Genomic DNA, 15644 nt, shown 5'->3' with positions numbered 1-15644 from the left:
TATTCAATATCGATTTTGGACGTAATACAAGTTATGATTTAATTGTTGAATTATCATAATTATAGAATTTGACGTCCTGAATGAAATAAGTTAATTTAATAATTATGGTTCTACTTCTAATTTACAATTGATATGTGACATATATGCTATGATTTGATTTATGTTATCATTAATATACCTTGTGTAAAGTGTTTCTATTAAACTCAATAAAAAATATTTTAAAAAGAAAAGACAGGTTAGAACTGTTTTTTCTAAAACTATAAAAATTAGAAACAAAAACAAGGTAAAGTCCGAATGCAAATTCATTTATTGCTCATTTTTTCAATGAGAATTACTTGCAGGATGTTCATAATTCCACTCTGGATCATTCACTGTTTAATAATTCTTCAAGACTCCAATAAAAATGCAGTTACAATTGATCTATTATATTCTACTAAAAATAGCATTCAGTTTTGTACTCATGTCCCATTCATGATTCCAATAGCAGTTATGGCAAGTTAAGAATTCAGAGAAGGCTCCCAATTAGATGTTCTGCAAATTACACCAGCATCTTTTCAAGGGTAATTTGGAGTGAGCAATAAGTGCTAACCTTGCCAGCAGCATCCAGATCCCAAAAATGAATAGAAGGAAAATGAACTAGTCGCAAGATGTGCTCCTGAGCTAAAGACCAACTATTCCCCAAAGCATCACTTGAAGATTCACATTCAACTGCCTAAATACAATCCTTTGGAATTCCCTCCATAAGTTCTCAATGTCTTGCCTTCCTTTTCTTCCTTTAAGCTAACTAAAATCCAGGTATCTTGCCCCAGTTTCCTCTTTCAAACCAGAAACATGGTCACTAACTTGTTTCCTTTTTGCTGTTGGTAGGACTTTGAAATGCATCAGTTTTTACTACAGTTCCTACGTTTCAATAATTAATATTCTTAACAATACTGAATTAACTGTGAAGCACTCTGAGACAGTCTAAGTTAACGAAAGCCAAAATACAAATGCAAGCCTTTCATTTCAATCTTGGGAAACTACTGCAGATCCAGCAAGAAACTCCATTGTAATCTCCCAAGTGATCATTTCTAGTATGTAGCCAGCTGGTGAGTGTTCCCAGATTGGTTAACCCTAGCAGTGGTGCACATAGCCAAATGCTGGATGTCACTGGGGAATGTTGAAACATAGGAACACTGGCCTAACTAACCTCTCATCATTGACCAGATTTCCAGATAGCAAATATGTAACACAACCCTGTTATCTGGGACTAAGATCAGTGAACTCATCAGCCATCAAACATGTTACTCTGAGCCTGTTCAGTATCGATGTGCCAGTGGACTCTATATATTTAAACATTGATACTACATTATTGTGGCTTGCTTCTTACGAGTGCATCATAAATAAACATTGTGATGTGGCTCTACTTCAAATTATTTTTTAAGCGAAACTATTTATCCAACATTTGAAAATAAAATTGTTGATCAAATTAATAATGTCAAACATTAGCAATTGATTTTTTTTGTAACATTAAAAATGTTGATTCAACATCTTATTCCAAAAATATGTTGGAAATTATGTTTACACATGGGAGTGAATGTAAAGCTACATTCAAAATACCTGATACAAAATGTTTAATATTGAAATTATTATGCAATAATCAACATATATTGTTAGCAAGTAAGTGATGAAAGTACATGTTAGGCTGGAGTAGTCTTACAGGCAATAAAAGTTCTTTGTGAATCACATCCTTCTGTGTCAGTCAGTTTATAATACCTCCTTCCCAGATTGGATGGTTTTTACTGATTATATAATCAAGCTGAATTAAAATTCCAATTGCCCAACTAGCTTCCTGGAAACTAAACAAAAATCAGTTTCTGCTGCAGGTTCTAGCTACAATATGCAATAAATCATAATCCTAAACTCTGCTTTCCTTTTTAATCCTAAATGGTTTGAAAAGCTAAAATTCTTTGTCATTATCTGCTCTTTACTGAATTAAATCCAACAAGAGGTTCTAATAAGTTCTTTCTGGTAACACTGAAAATGTCAATGAGAATCAAAAAATAAAATATTCAATTCTACCAACAAGCCCATTGAATGTTAAACCCTCTCTGCCATATCATGTTTAATTGCAAAACTGGTGCCAATGAGGACCTTGTCTCTGTTGTGCAATATTAACCATGTTTATAACAGAGCTGATCTTTTATGTCCCATTAGAAGGGCTACAATTTTTAAATAGGTTTGTACGTCCTGTGTGATAACCAATGAATGTGAGTGAGAAATTCACCTCTGTAGGTTTTATTCCTTTAGTTTACTGGACGAGGCTGATGCATCATAAGTGCCATCTATGATTGCTCTCTTGTCTTTAAATTTGATAGTTGTGAGTCCAAGAAATGTGTAGAGATGGAATATAAAAAAGAAGGCCATCACAGAAGTGCAGTATTCACTGAATCTTGCTATGACAGCACAACTCTCTTTGGAGGAAATGTTAAACTGAAGTTCCATTTGGCCTGTAAGGTGAACTCAAGAGATCCAATGGCACTCTTTCATTGTGGACATTTACCTGGTTCATGTATCCCTGAATCAAAATATTTGAATAAAACAGATCTGTACATTGGCAAATTGTTGATTTTATAAGTTTGTTCTGTATAGGTTTCTTGCTTTGCAACAGTCACCACACATTGAAAATAAATAGCTCTTTTCACCGTACACTGCTTTAGGATGTTTTGAGTTTGTAAAAGAAAACACTTTTGTATAGTTTTCCAGTTCAGAAACAATAAAGATATAATTGTGGGTAAGATAAGTTAATGTAGAATGACAGCAGATGTCTTTGGAGATGTTTATCATGAAAACATGTATTTATGGGTGGGTGGTATTAACTGCTGTGATAATCTGGACACACTTGATCAAAAACAATTCAATTGGAATTGAATTAATTTTTTGTTAATGACATTTATAATCAGAGGCAGTTGTTTAACGTTTTGTATTGCATTGACTACAAGGTCAAATGGTTTTGAAGCATATTGGCTGACAATGTTGTGATTCGCAACATCCTTTATTTGGATTGCAAATTGCATGATGCCTTGAGACAGTTCCTAAACTAAAAAAACATGTGCTCAGTGACTGGAGTATTTTTTTCTTAAGATCCCTCAACCACCCTCCACCCACCCCCCGTCCCTGCCCGCTCCCCCCCCCACCCCACCTCAAATCAAAATGCTCTGGCTAAATGATTTTCCATTGATAATACATTTTAGAAAACATAAAAAGGCTATTCTTGAAAATGAGCCAATTGAAATTCCATGTGACATAGAATTTAGAGGAAATATATACTTTATCAGTACAATCACAGTGACATTTCAGTTGGAAATAAAGTGAGGTTATTAGGTTATTAACTTTTTTTGAATCTGAAACCCTACCATTGACAAAATGTTAGCAAGTTTTGCCTCTCAATTAACATTTTTCTGGATGTACTAGAGCATAGTAACTGTGACATTCACCAAGGTTGAGGTCAAAGTTAAATCCATGGACCAGAATCTAAGTTAGTTGATCACATCGCTGCTGTAGTAGAGGTAGCTGTAGTCTTAGTGTCTGTGCAGAAAGTAGGTGGGAATTAAATATCTGATGATCCCACTCCTAAGCACTGTCCAAAGATCCTGCACTTTATCCTTGTCCAGTGACAGGCCTAGATTTTGAACATTGATAATGTTCCTTCTCTAACATTTATTGACCAGTCTTGCACCTTGATGATCTTTGTATCAAAGAATGGCTACACCACTTGCCCAGCATGGGTCAAAAGATGAACCCACTACCCCAATTTAGATAATTGAGGATTTGAGTCTTACTGCAGAGACTTGGGCAGAAAATCCAGGCTGTTACCCAAGTGTAGTTCTAAAGGAGTATTGCACCACTGGTGTTGCCATCTTTCAGGCAAGGCATTTACTATTTCTCTGCCCACTAGATCACGTTAAAAAATGTGAGGTTTCTATGAACTATCCCTTCAAAGAAAAGATCTGCGGGTATTTTATTTAGCATTTATTCAAATGTATTGCAAAGGATGACTTTTCTTCCCTATTGTTAAAGATTGATAAACAAACCAATGACAGATTTTGTAGCCTAATATTTCCTGCACTTTAAATGCCAACCATGAATTTAAGAGAATGCTGGGTATTTTTCCCAGGTTTCATTGGTTTTTGCCTCTTGAAGTGTCCTTGAAGTGAAGTTGCTTCACAGTGTTTTTAAAAATCAATTTTCAGTGTCTTGTTTTTGGAAAAGCAAAATCCAGCTGGAAAGATCAAAATTATTCTAATAATCCCTTGCTTGTCTTCAGACCTCCTGTGTTATGTTCATGGTCTTAAAAGTTGTCTCATTTCCTTGTTGGAACAATTGAGGCTAGTCATAGCAGCTGCAAAGAGTTCCATTCACTGCCTAGTGCACATACAAGGCCAGTTACTTCTGGAAACTTTTCAGCTTGGAGAATGGAATTTGACCGCCAATTTCTGTAACAGCAATGTACGTGTGCGTGTGTGGGATTATTCCCTCACCTCCCACCCCCAGGCTTTGCAGGATTTTCTGTTGTGACTGAATTTGCAGATCAATTTGCCTCTTCCCAGCTGTCAACAACAATGCTTTTACAAAGCCACATGCAGATAAAATCCAGGATAGCATAAACTTGATTACTTTTCCCCTGCTCTATTATATTTCTTTGAATGAGGAAATAAGTGTTTAACATTTGCAGAAAAAAATGTGCTTATCCAAAGGTTCTGCATAAGCCTGCAGCGAATTATATTTCATTAGTAGACAAAACATATCTTGAGAAATAAAACTGTCTTAATTTGTATAAACTAAAAGTAAACTTGTACACATACCAAACTGAGTGCTGGAACGTAAAGCACATCTGGATCTGACAATAGTGAGTTTGGGGGGGGGGGGTGGTTTATGCATTGAACAAGAGCATTGCTGACAAGTTCATCATCTATTCTTCATCAATAATTGTCCTTGAATTGAGTTTCTGGGATCTTCAGAAGGCAGTTGAAAGTCAGCCAGATTGCTCAGCATCTGGAGTAACTTGGAGAGAGACTTTGGCAGCAAATCCAATGGGATTTTATTGATCGCATCTCTGAAATTAATTCAATTAACCAATAGAATTAATTTTGGAGGCAGTGTATGACTATGCCAGCTGGAGATGCACTTCTGGGCAAATATCTCGATGTTAAAGATGAGTTGGGGGTGAAATTGGCATTGCTCTGATTTGGATATGAACTGGGAAAGGCTTAAATTTAGGATTGGGCATATTTCCATAAATCAGCAAGATGTGGTGTCACTCTTCCACCTCCCCCTTATTACTTCTCCATTTTCCTGTGTCATTCCCTGGAGAAATACTTTAAAGGTAGCAGATAGGGGGTTAATATCATTAGTAGTTGAGTTGTGTACAATGTGTATGACCATAAAGTCATCATTATCAATCTTGTGCTGGGTGAGTTTCACTATAAAACCTATCCATTGTTGCTTAACCTCCTGCTCACACATCACTATTATTGCCGGTCCATCTTTGTCATTCAATGCTTCCAATGGAAGCATGATAACAATAGGACTAAAACATAGTTTGCACACAGAGCTCTGGTGCTCCCAGGTAAATCCATTAAGCTGCAATGAATAGATAAATAAGCAAATACATACCTGAAAATCATATCAAATAGTGAAAATTTCTAATGCTTACAACAAAATTGTAAGATTATAATGTCCTTATTTAGGAACATCACCAGTCAGCATCTCCTTCACTGTGTTGTGTGCAATAGAAGGTAAGAAAACCTACAGTTCAAACACATACTCATCCAATAAGCATGATGCGCAATGTTTTTAGTCAGTCAACATGCAACTGATATCAAAATGAATCAAAAATAAATCTGATCCCAATGACCAGCTTCCTTGTGTAAATGTAGGATTATCTATTTCAAACCTCTCCGGAAATTATTTTAAAAAATAGTGAAATCATGTTCATGTTCTTAAAGGTCAGAAATTATTCAGCATTGAATGCCCGACTCAATTGGCTGATAGGAGATTCAAAGTTCTGGAGTCCTGTTATGGGAAAGTAAACAATTGATCAATCAGTGAGAGTGCCCACCTTTCAGTCTTTGCTTCTCTTGGTCAATTAGTCTCCACCAGTCACAGTGTGGTCTTCAGTGCAGAAAATATTGAAAGAGCCCCATCAGAACACTCAAATCTGTTCAATGATACTTGCTTGGTGTATAATTTTCAATTCTTTCCAAACCACTTTCTTTGTGTTGAAAGTATACAGTATGCTTTGAGAAACCAAGGTGTGGCATTTGCCATCATGAAAACCCAGGCTTCCGTATCTTGAATGGTTCCAAGTTTATCATGGAACACCTTGGGATACTTCTCAAGAATTTTCTTCAGGCTCTTGAATTCTCCCCAATCACCTCATTAATAGCCCATCCCAGCCTATCAAACTGAGTCCGTGCCCTGGGATGCTGGGAAAAGGGAACTTGCTTCATCATCACCATTCTCAACATATCTCCATCACCTCAATCCTTTTCCCAGCATAGACATGGAGTTTGGCTCCTTGCACTTCACCTGGCCAATACTGATTAAACACCTGCTCACACAGTACTGATCCTACAGTGTTCATTTCCATAATTACTCTCCCTTAATCTATGCAGAGGTATAGAAATGATCAGTAATGCCTTACTGTTCTTGCCATTAAATTTTCTCTGCTTCTTTGCTGTCCTTGATGACAGTTTTCTTTCTTTTAAGCAAAATCTTGACAGAGCCACTGATTTGTGCTGACCTATTTGCTTGTCCAGAAGATGTTGCAACTTTCTTACACTTCACTTATTGATGTTGCAAATCCTGAGTTTGCTTCCCATCTGCTTCCATTGCTTGTGCCTGTCTGCCACCAATTCAGTTCCTTATGACTGGAAGACTCTTTGAGCATAGAGAAACACAAAAGCTGCAGCTGGTATCTTGAGCAGGCAAAGAACTGCTGGAGAAACAGCAAGGCAGACAGCATCTATGGGTTGAAATAGTCAATCAGAGTTTCAGATCTGGACTCAATATTATCAAGACTGAGACAAAAAGGTAAAATTACACATTAAAGGGATTAAAAGGTGGGAAGCAGCCAAGAGGTGAAAGGACGGAAGTTTGAGAGGTGGAGATACAGAGATGGGGAGTGAGAGAGAGAAAAGCTTCAATTTTTTTTCTCTCTCTCTCTATTTTCTTTGTGTGTTCCCAAGAGACTGATGTGGAAACTGAAGATTCTTCCACAGATGGAGCAAGAACTATTAGTTGGAACAGGCAAATGGATAAGTTGTGAGGTGGTTCGCTGCTTCCAACATGTAAGCCGGACCTCTGTGAGCTCCCATTTCTTGGACAAGTTTCTGAAGAGCAGTCAAAATGCTCATCCACTTTGATGTACATGGTATGGAGAATCAGTGGTAATGTTGTCATTCTTCATGGAGTCTGGAACCATGTCTTTGAATCCTTTCCTCAGCAGCCTAGTAATCTTTTCCCACATCAGAGCTCAGAAGATATAAGGATTCTGCTGTATGAGTCTGGCATCAGGCAAGCCATCAACTTGATGTGCCCACTGTAAATGACTGTGTGCACCAATGGCTTGCAGCATTGGGGTTATTCGTCTGGGAGAGGATGTGATGATAATTGTCTTACCCTTCCAGTGAATTACAAGGATTTTGTAGAGATGGTGCTGAAGGAATCTTTCATGTTTTCAGGTGAGTGAGCAAGGGTCTGGTAGAGCAAGTATAATGTTGGTAACTGTGAGGTCATCAACTTTGCAAAAATAAATAAATAGAAGATCTGGATGAGGGGATTGGATGTAATATCTCCAAATTTGCAGATGACACTAAGCTAGGAGGGGTTGTGTGCATGGAAGAGGGGGTCAGGAAGCTCCAGTGTGATTTGGATAAATTGAAGGACTGGGCCGATACATGGCAAATGCACTACAATGTGGATAAATGTGAGGTTATCCACTTTGGTAATACAATCCGGAGGGCAGATTACTATTTGAATGGCAATAGATTAAGAGATGTGGAAGTGCAGAGAGACCTAGGGGTACTTGTACATCAGTCTCTGAAGGCGAGCATGCAGGTACAGCAGGCGGTTAAAAAGGCAAATGGTATGATGGCCTTCATATCAAGAGGGTTTGAGTATAGGAACAAGGATACCTCACTGCAGCTGTACAGGGCCTTGGTGAGACCCCACCTGGAGAATTGTGTGCAGTTTTGGTCACCTTATCTAAGGAAGGATGTTCTTGCAATGGAGGGAGTGCAGAGGCGATTCACCAGGCTGATACCTGGAATGGCAGGAATGACTTATGAGGAAAGATTGCGCAAATTGGGATTGTACTCGCTGGAGTTTAGAAGATTGAGAGGGGATCTCATAGAGACCTATAAAATTCTGGCAGGACTGGACAGAATGGATGCAGATGGGATGTTTCCAATGATGGGAAAATCCAGAACCCGGGGCCATGGTTTGAGGATAATAGGCAAACCATTTAGGACCGAGATGAGGAGGAATTTCTTGACCCAGAGGGTGGTGAATCTGTGGAATTCATTGCCACAGAGGGCAGTAGAGGCAGGTTCATTAAATCTATTTAAGAGGGAATTAGATATATTTCTTCAGTATAAGGGTATTAAAGGTTACGGAGAGAAGGCAGGGTACTGAACTTTAAGATCAGCCATGATCTCGTTGAATGGCGGAGCAGGCTCGAAGGGTCGAATGACCTACTCCTGCTCCTATCTTCTACGTTTCTATGTTTCTATTATTATTTCACTGGTGAAAAATCTAAGCATGCTGTTGTGCAGAGGGAGCTGAGAGAGCTTGTGCATGAATCGCAAAAGGATGGTTTGCAGGTGCAACAGGGAATGAAGAAGGCAAACGGAACACTGGATATTTTACAAGAGGCATTGAATTTAAGAGCAAGGAGGATCTGCTTCAACTGGACAGGACACTGGTTAGGCCTTACCTGGAGTATTGTGTGCAGTTCTGGTTTCTTTACTTGACACAAAATATGCTGGCTGTAGAGGTGATGCAGAGAAGGTTCACCAGGTTGATTCCAAATACGAGGAGTTAGAGCGAGGTTGAGTTGCCTAGAACTATATTTGCTGGAATTCAGAAGAATGAGGGGGAATCTTTTAGAAACATATTACGTTAGAAAATGGATAATTAAGAAGCAGGAACATTTTTTTCCACTTGTAGGTGAGACTAGAAGGAGGGGACATAGACTCAATATTCAGAGGCGCAAATTTAGGATGGAGATGAAGAGGAATTATTTTTCCCTGAGTGAATCTGAGGAATTCTCTGCCCAAAAAAGTATATGGGGATGCCTTGTTAAATATATTTACACCACAGCTAGATAGATGTTTGCATAATAAGTGAATTAAGGGTGATGGGGAAATGGTAGTTAGATGGAGCTGAGTCCATGGCCAGATCAGCTATAATCTTAATAAATAACAGAGCAGGCTCAATGGAGCAGAACCCTATCCTGCTCTTGTTTCTTGTGTTCTTATATGCAGTCCAGGTCCCAGAAGGGTTGGGGCATACTCACCCAGAGAGAGAGAGAGAGAGAGAGAGAGAGAGAGAGAGAGAGAGAGAGAGACACACACACACACACACACACACACACACACACACACACACACACACACACACACACACACGCACACACACGTATGAATGTATAAAACAAATCTAAGGCAGAAAATTTGCAGTTATATACAGTATTTGACAATGCAGAACGCTTTGTACATTCCACTCAATATCTTGTTAATTTTACATTGATTGACTTAATTTTATCAGAATAAACAAAACCACATTGTAATATCATCTTTTTTCTATTTTAAGGTAAAAATGTTCCTGCCATCATTAGGAGGCTGCAGAATATTCCTGCTGTGCTGTCAATACCAGGGAGCACTGCTAATGCTTGTTGATTAGCCTTGGTAATCACATCTATGTTAATCAAATTCTTTCATATTCTGTCACATTTTTTACATTATGCTGCATTATTTTTTTTTCAATTTGATTTCTTCATCCCTTGACTTTGTTTTGTCTGAAGCAAATGTGATTAGACTATAGAGAGCTAGCTTTATCTTTATGCGAGTTGGGGTGAGCTGGGAGTGGCCATTTCAAATGCTCCCAAATCAATAATGCACAATAGGATGTGGACAAATGCAAGCCAACAAGTTTTATTTGGTGTGCAATATAAAGAGTGGTGATTCCTTGAGGATGGGGAGTACAGAAGGGTTAATTGTGGCAAAATGTTTTATTTAGTTACTTCAATAATTGCCCAGAAGGAAAAAAAAAACAACAGCTTGGAGAAAATACTGCAAAAAGACTGATTTTTCAAAAAAAAAAATCTATTCTAAAGTGGTTTATACATCATACATATCTGATGATAGCTTCATTTAATGAACCCGCTCTGGTGTGCTCATGACCGCAATTACACATCGACTCTGCTCATAAATTACTTCTCAACCTTTAAATATCACTTCTGACAAACAAAAAAAAAGAAAATGTTACTGGATTTCCTGAAGGGCTGAAACATCAAGTCGGGATTATTATTGTTTATGTCTCTGTTTTTGCAGCTCCAATGTCTCCATGGTTTGCTGTATGTAGTTGCTAGAAATGATGGATGACCAGTACGGCAGCATATTGGAAATGGCTTGATTTATAACCCTCTGCTGCCTCAATCTAATGGCTTCATTTCTTTCCAACAGCACATGATGTCACAGCCAAGGTCATTCTACCAATGGCCTCTCTGTTGTTTTCTTGCTGATGACCAGATTGCTTGAGACTCAGGCGTGCGAGAAGGGAGCCTTTAATTTTTAATTTTTTTCTCCCTCTCGCCGATAAGTAGAGCCAACAGTAGATTAAATGCCTTCTTATATTCGGTTCACACAGCCTCTGAGACAAAAGGCTGCTTTATGATCCTGGGTGGGAAAGTCCATTACTCACATCTATTTTAAATGACCAACATCAAATATATACAGCTCCCATTAAGGGTAAAATCAATAAAAATGCCATTAAGATAGTAAAAGTTGCTGATATTAGTGAGGCCCAAACAAAATATTTGATTTTCTTTCAGATTGTTAGTGAGATGGGATAGAAACACTTTGAGAAAGGAGACAGAACCAAGCCTGTGGTCGATAATTTATCTCACAGATTCATACGGGTACCTTTCCAGATATTGCCTTCTGTCTATTGATTTACCCATCATGATTTGTCATAAGCCACCCTAACTCAAGGGGAAAATATACCCCTTGTCCAGTAGGAGCCATGCTTGTGGAATAGAGAGGTTTTCATTAAAATTAAAGCTCCTGGGCACCATCAGACCTCGCAGGCATTTTACAGCATTCAGCTCTTGCAAACTGGTTTTTATCTGTAAGCACTCAGGGAAGAAAGTGATTTACTTCAGACTGTTTGTTTCTTTTTAAACCTCCATAAGATGTCATTTGAAACATATCAACTCTGTAATAATATGCAATGGAGTTTTTCATGGTATTACATTTCCTCTGGCGAAAAGGGCAGCAGTAAACTGGTACACCCCACTCCAGCAGCCCACCTCCTTCGATCCCCATCCTCAACGACCACCATCAAACATTCAACTATGAATCTGAGAATCATTAGATGCCAATAACATTGAAATAACTGCATCTGAACCCTTGTTTCGGTGGTCTTGTGGAAATAAAATTAGGCGATTTCAGGAATGGGGATCAGTCAACATCAAATGCCGAATTTAACTTTCCACTTCTTTCTACTCTAATACAAACTTGGTTTGAAGGAAGTGGGTTTGTCTGCATCCCTCGGCAGCCAAATGTGCTGGGTGTACATCTTCCTGTGATCTGTATCGTGAGTTGGGCAATAGTGGCATTTAAGGTCCATATTGTCCAGGACGTTATAAGCTGAACTTTAAGCGACTGTTGTTTTAACTTTATCATTGATTTTATTATGTGATTGGATGACACAAAATAAACTGGTTCATAGTAAAACTGCAAGAGCTTTCACTTAGTATCTGCAGACACAGGAAATGGCTGAAACATGTTAATTTTACAGTTTTATGAGCCTGATGTGACTGTCTCAGGTTCCTAAGTCCCTAAAAGTAAATAAGCCAAATGCAGTTGCCTCCCAAATATTGTCAGTGAGAATATTTCCCATTCGTGCTCTGACTTTTTTGTAATAAGCAACATTTCCAGGTTATTTTATTTTAGGCGAAGGCTGAATGAGGCTAATCCCAGTTTTGATTCCTGGGAGTAGTAACTGATGGGAGTGGCAAGCACTTGTTTGGAGATCTGCGTGAATAATCTGTTTAGATGTTAGTTCAAGAGCAAGGAAAGACTACATCCTCGAGGTGTTCCAAAATCAGTTCCACCCAAAAAAGGTGCTTTCTGAAGGGACACGTGGTAAGCAATTGTTGCTCAGCAAGGAATTTTTAACCATTCAGTCTTCTGCTAATTGTGGGCTGAGGAATAAATATCAACAAGAACATTCCAGGTGACTTGTTGGTTTTCTTCTCAAAACATTGACATGGGATATTTTGCACCTGGTTTCACATCTCATCTGAAAAATATTACCTGGTTTTTTATTCCATTGATGTTGTAGGCAAAAAAGGGAGTGGGGTGGAAAAATAATTGGTACCTGTCCAATTCTCATCTGCTATCCAGTGAAAGCCTTCATAGAATAGCAGTGAGAAGAACATGGGCATTTATCCACCACAAGCACCTTTCCCTCTACGTCACCAGGACATTTTCATTTTTTTTTCTTCAGTTTTAACAACTTATCATAAAATAAGAAAAAAAGGGTAGAATTAAAACATAAACTTTATTTCTGTGCTCCCATGATTTGTGGTACTGATATGTATTTAGAGGTGCTGAGAGACTGAAATGTATAAGGTATCATAATGTGAATGATTGTGTACATATCACATGGCACAAAGTCCAAGTACCCAAAGCAGGTTCATGAATGGGTCATTTAGGTAAGGCACCTGGTGACACAAAAGATAAAGAGAACTGCTGTATTCAGGAGATGGGGAGAGTTAAGGGGGAGAAATCAATGAGATTATATCTTCTGAAGATTGTAATGAATTTTCACTGATTTGATTAATGGATTGAGATAGTGATCAGGTGAGTAATAAGGAGTGATTTGAGTAGAATGGCCTGATAGAGTAGATTAAGCTTGAGCAGAATGGTGGCATCGATAAACAGGGTGGTGACAAGAGCAGCTGGCATTAGTGGTCTTCATGGGTCATGAGTGCATATGTTGGTTTGGCATGTTATAAGACTCTGGTGAGACCACATGAAGCAATGTGGGCAGATGTGGTCCCCCATTGAAGGAAAAATGGAGATGTGCAGAAAAGATTCACAAAGACAGTACCATGACTGGAAGGAATGAGGCTAGACAAGCTGGAAATTCTATTTCCTGGGGTGAAGGAGACTAAGGGGTGACCTCTATAAATTATAAGTAAATAGTTACTATCTTTTTCTCTAGATAGTGGGGAAAAACTAGGGGGCACAGATTTAAAGTGAGGAGAATAGATTTAAATGGATCCTGAGGGACAATTTGTTCACACGGAGGGTGGTGGATATGTGTAACGATCTGCCAGAGGAAGTAGTAGTAATGGATACAACTATAAAGCTTAAAAGACACAGAGAGGTATAGGTTTAGAGGGATATTGGCCAAACACAGGCAAATAGAACAAGCTTGGGTAAACAATCTGGTTAGCACAGACAAGTTGGCCCAAAGAGTGTGCTGCAAAAATTATGACTCTAATATGAGATTACAACACAGGGAAGAAATCTCATTAAAATGTATAAATGCTGAAGAGGGCTTACCAGGCTAGATTCTGAAGAGCTCTTTTCCTTTGAGAAGAATCTAAAACTGAGTTGGGAATGGGAAAGGGGGAATTATTTTCAGGGTTAAGGTATCTGACATTTAAGGGGAAACTTTAAGGTTGTAACATTCTCCACCTCAGATGCCTTATTCAAGTATATTCTGGTATATTTATGGGATCAAGAGAAAAGGAAATAAATCAGAAAAGAGAGCTTGAGGGTCAGCCTTGCTTTGGATGGCAGAACAATAGTTCTGTTTACATTATTTATGTTCTAATTACTAAATCCTCTTAAAACCATTTTTATTGATTACAATAAAAAGTTGAACAATATAATTATTAAGTGTGCTACAAGATCTGGAAAAAAGTTACAATAATGATCATAAGCACAATCAGGGTAATAAAATAGAACATTAAAAAAAATGAAAAAAATCAAAACCCCTTTCCCTAAACAAGGTTGAAAATTAACATTCATAAATCTAAGTGGCACAATCTTAGAGAGGGACAACACAATGCCAAGATTCCGAATTAGCAATAAATCATAAGGTTGTGCTGGTAGTCTATGAACGAACCCCATATCATTTGAAATGTAATATTTGATCATTGATTGCATATCTATTTTTAACCAAATTTAAACAAAACATAATATCCCTTAGCCATTGTGCATGTGTAAGTGGAGTATTATCTTTCCATTTAATCAAAATTGCACGTCTGGCCATCAGTGAAGTAAATGATAAAATGTGGCATTGAATTGAAGTTAGTAACACATCATCTTCTCGGAATGTTCCAAAAGCAGCAATTAAAGGTCTAGGTTCCAAGTTTAAATTTAGAATTATTGATAATGTTTGAAAAACTTCCTTCCAACATTTTTCTAAGCGAGGGCAGGTCAAAAACATATGAATTAAAGAAGCATCACCTGTTTTACATTTATCATGTTGGGATTTATGCCAGAATAAAAATGAGACACGAGGCCCTTTCATGCAGTGGAGATTCTCCGCCATTACATCAGGAGACTTACCTCTATGAATGTGCTATGGCCGGCTCCAAGGCGCCAACTGCAATCTCTCTCAGGGAAGGGTCATTGGTGGAGTGCAGTGCTTCGCCATCACATATGAATGTACAGCGGCTGAAAGCAGCTGGCTAAGGGTGGGCTTATGATGTCACAATGAAGCCATCAGCCAGAGACCCATCTCCCCTCTCTCTCCCACCCACTCACCCCTCTCCCTCCATGATCCCATCAGGGCAGGGACGGCCAGCAGGAGCCATCAGGGCAGGGGCTGTCAAGGCAGGGGCCATCAAAGCAGAGGCCATCAGGGCAAGGGCCATCATGGCAGGAGTAGCCAGCAGGAGCTATCAGGGTGGGGACTGTCTAGGCAGGGGCAATCAGGGCATGGGCCATCAAGGCAGGGGTAGCTGTCAAGGGTTTTCAGGACAGGGACAATTGGGGCAGGGGCGGCCAGGTGGGAGCAGTCAGGTCCGGGATGGCTGGCAGGGGCCATCAGAGCTGGGGCCATCAAGGCAGAGGTGGCCGGCGGGAGCTGTCAGGGCAGGGGCCATCAGGGGGTAGCCATCATGGGCTGTGACAGCCCCACCGACCACTCTGGCACCTCACCATGCCACCGGCTTTTGGGGCTGCTCGTCAGCAGTTCAAAATGCAGCAGTGCAATGGCTGTCTTCCCGACCCATAATCCCCTATCCAGTTGGAACTGTTCTGGGAACCACAGAGTGGTTCCAGCTGTGTGGGGGATTATGGGTCGGGAAGACGGCCATTGCTCTGCCGCGTATTTATGACAGGTGTCACTATGCCACC

General features: G+C 39.2%; 1 long non-coding RNA gene across 1 annotated transcript in view; it reads right to left on the bottom strand.

The window, feature by feature from the left end:
* Window positions 1-14936, bottom strand: part of LOC138759879 (uncharacterized) — a 44797-nt gene extending 29861 nt beyond the window's left edge. Inside the window, exon 1 of the long non-coding RNA XR_011355190.1 lies at window positions 14853-14936. This is a non-coding gene — a long non-coding RNA (uncharacterized lncRNA). The remainder of the gene's footprint in view (window positions 1-14852) is intronic.
* Window positions 14937-15644: the final 708 nt, after the last annotated feature.

Source organism: Narcine bancroftii, chromosome 4 (genome assembly GCF_036971445.1).
Source record: "Narcine bancroftii isolate sNarBan1 chromosome 4, sNarBan1.hap1, whole genome shotgun sequence".
Classification (NCBI taxonomy): domain Eukaryota; kingdom Metazoa; phylum Chordata; class Chondrichthyes; order Torpediniformes; family Narcinidae; genus Narcine; species Narcine bancroftii.
The sequence above is the reverse complement of the archived record's forward strand: the minus strand, read 5'-3'. Positions and strand labels throughout refer to the sequence as shown.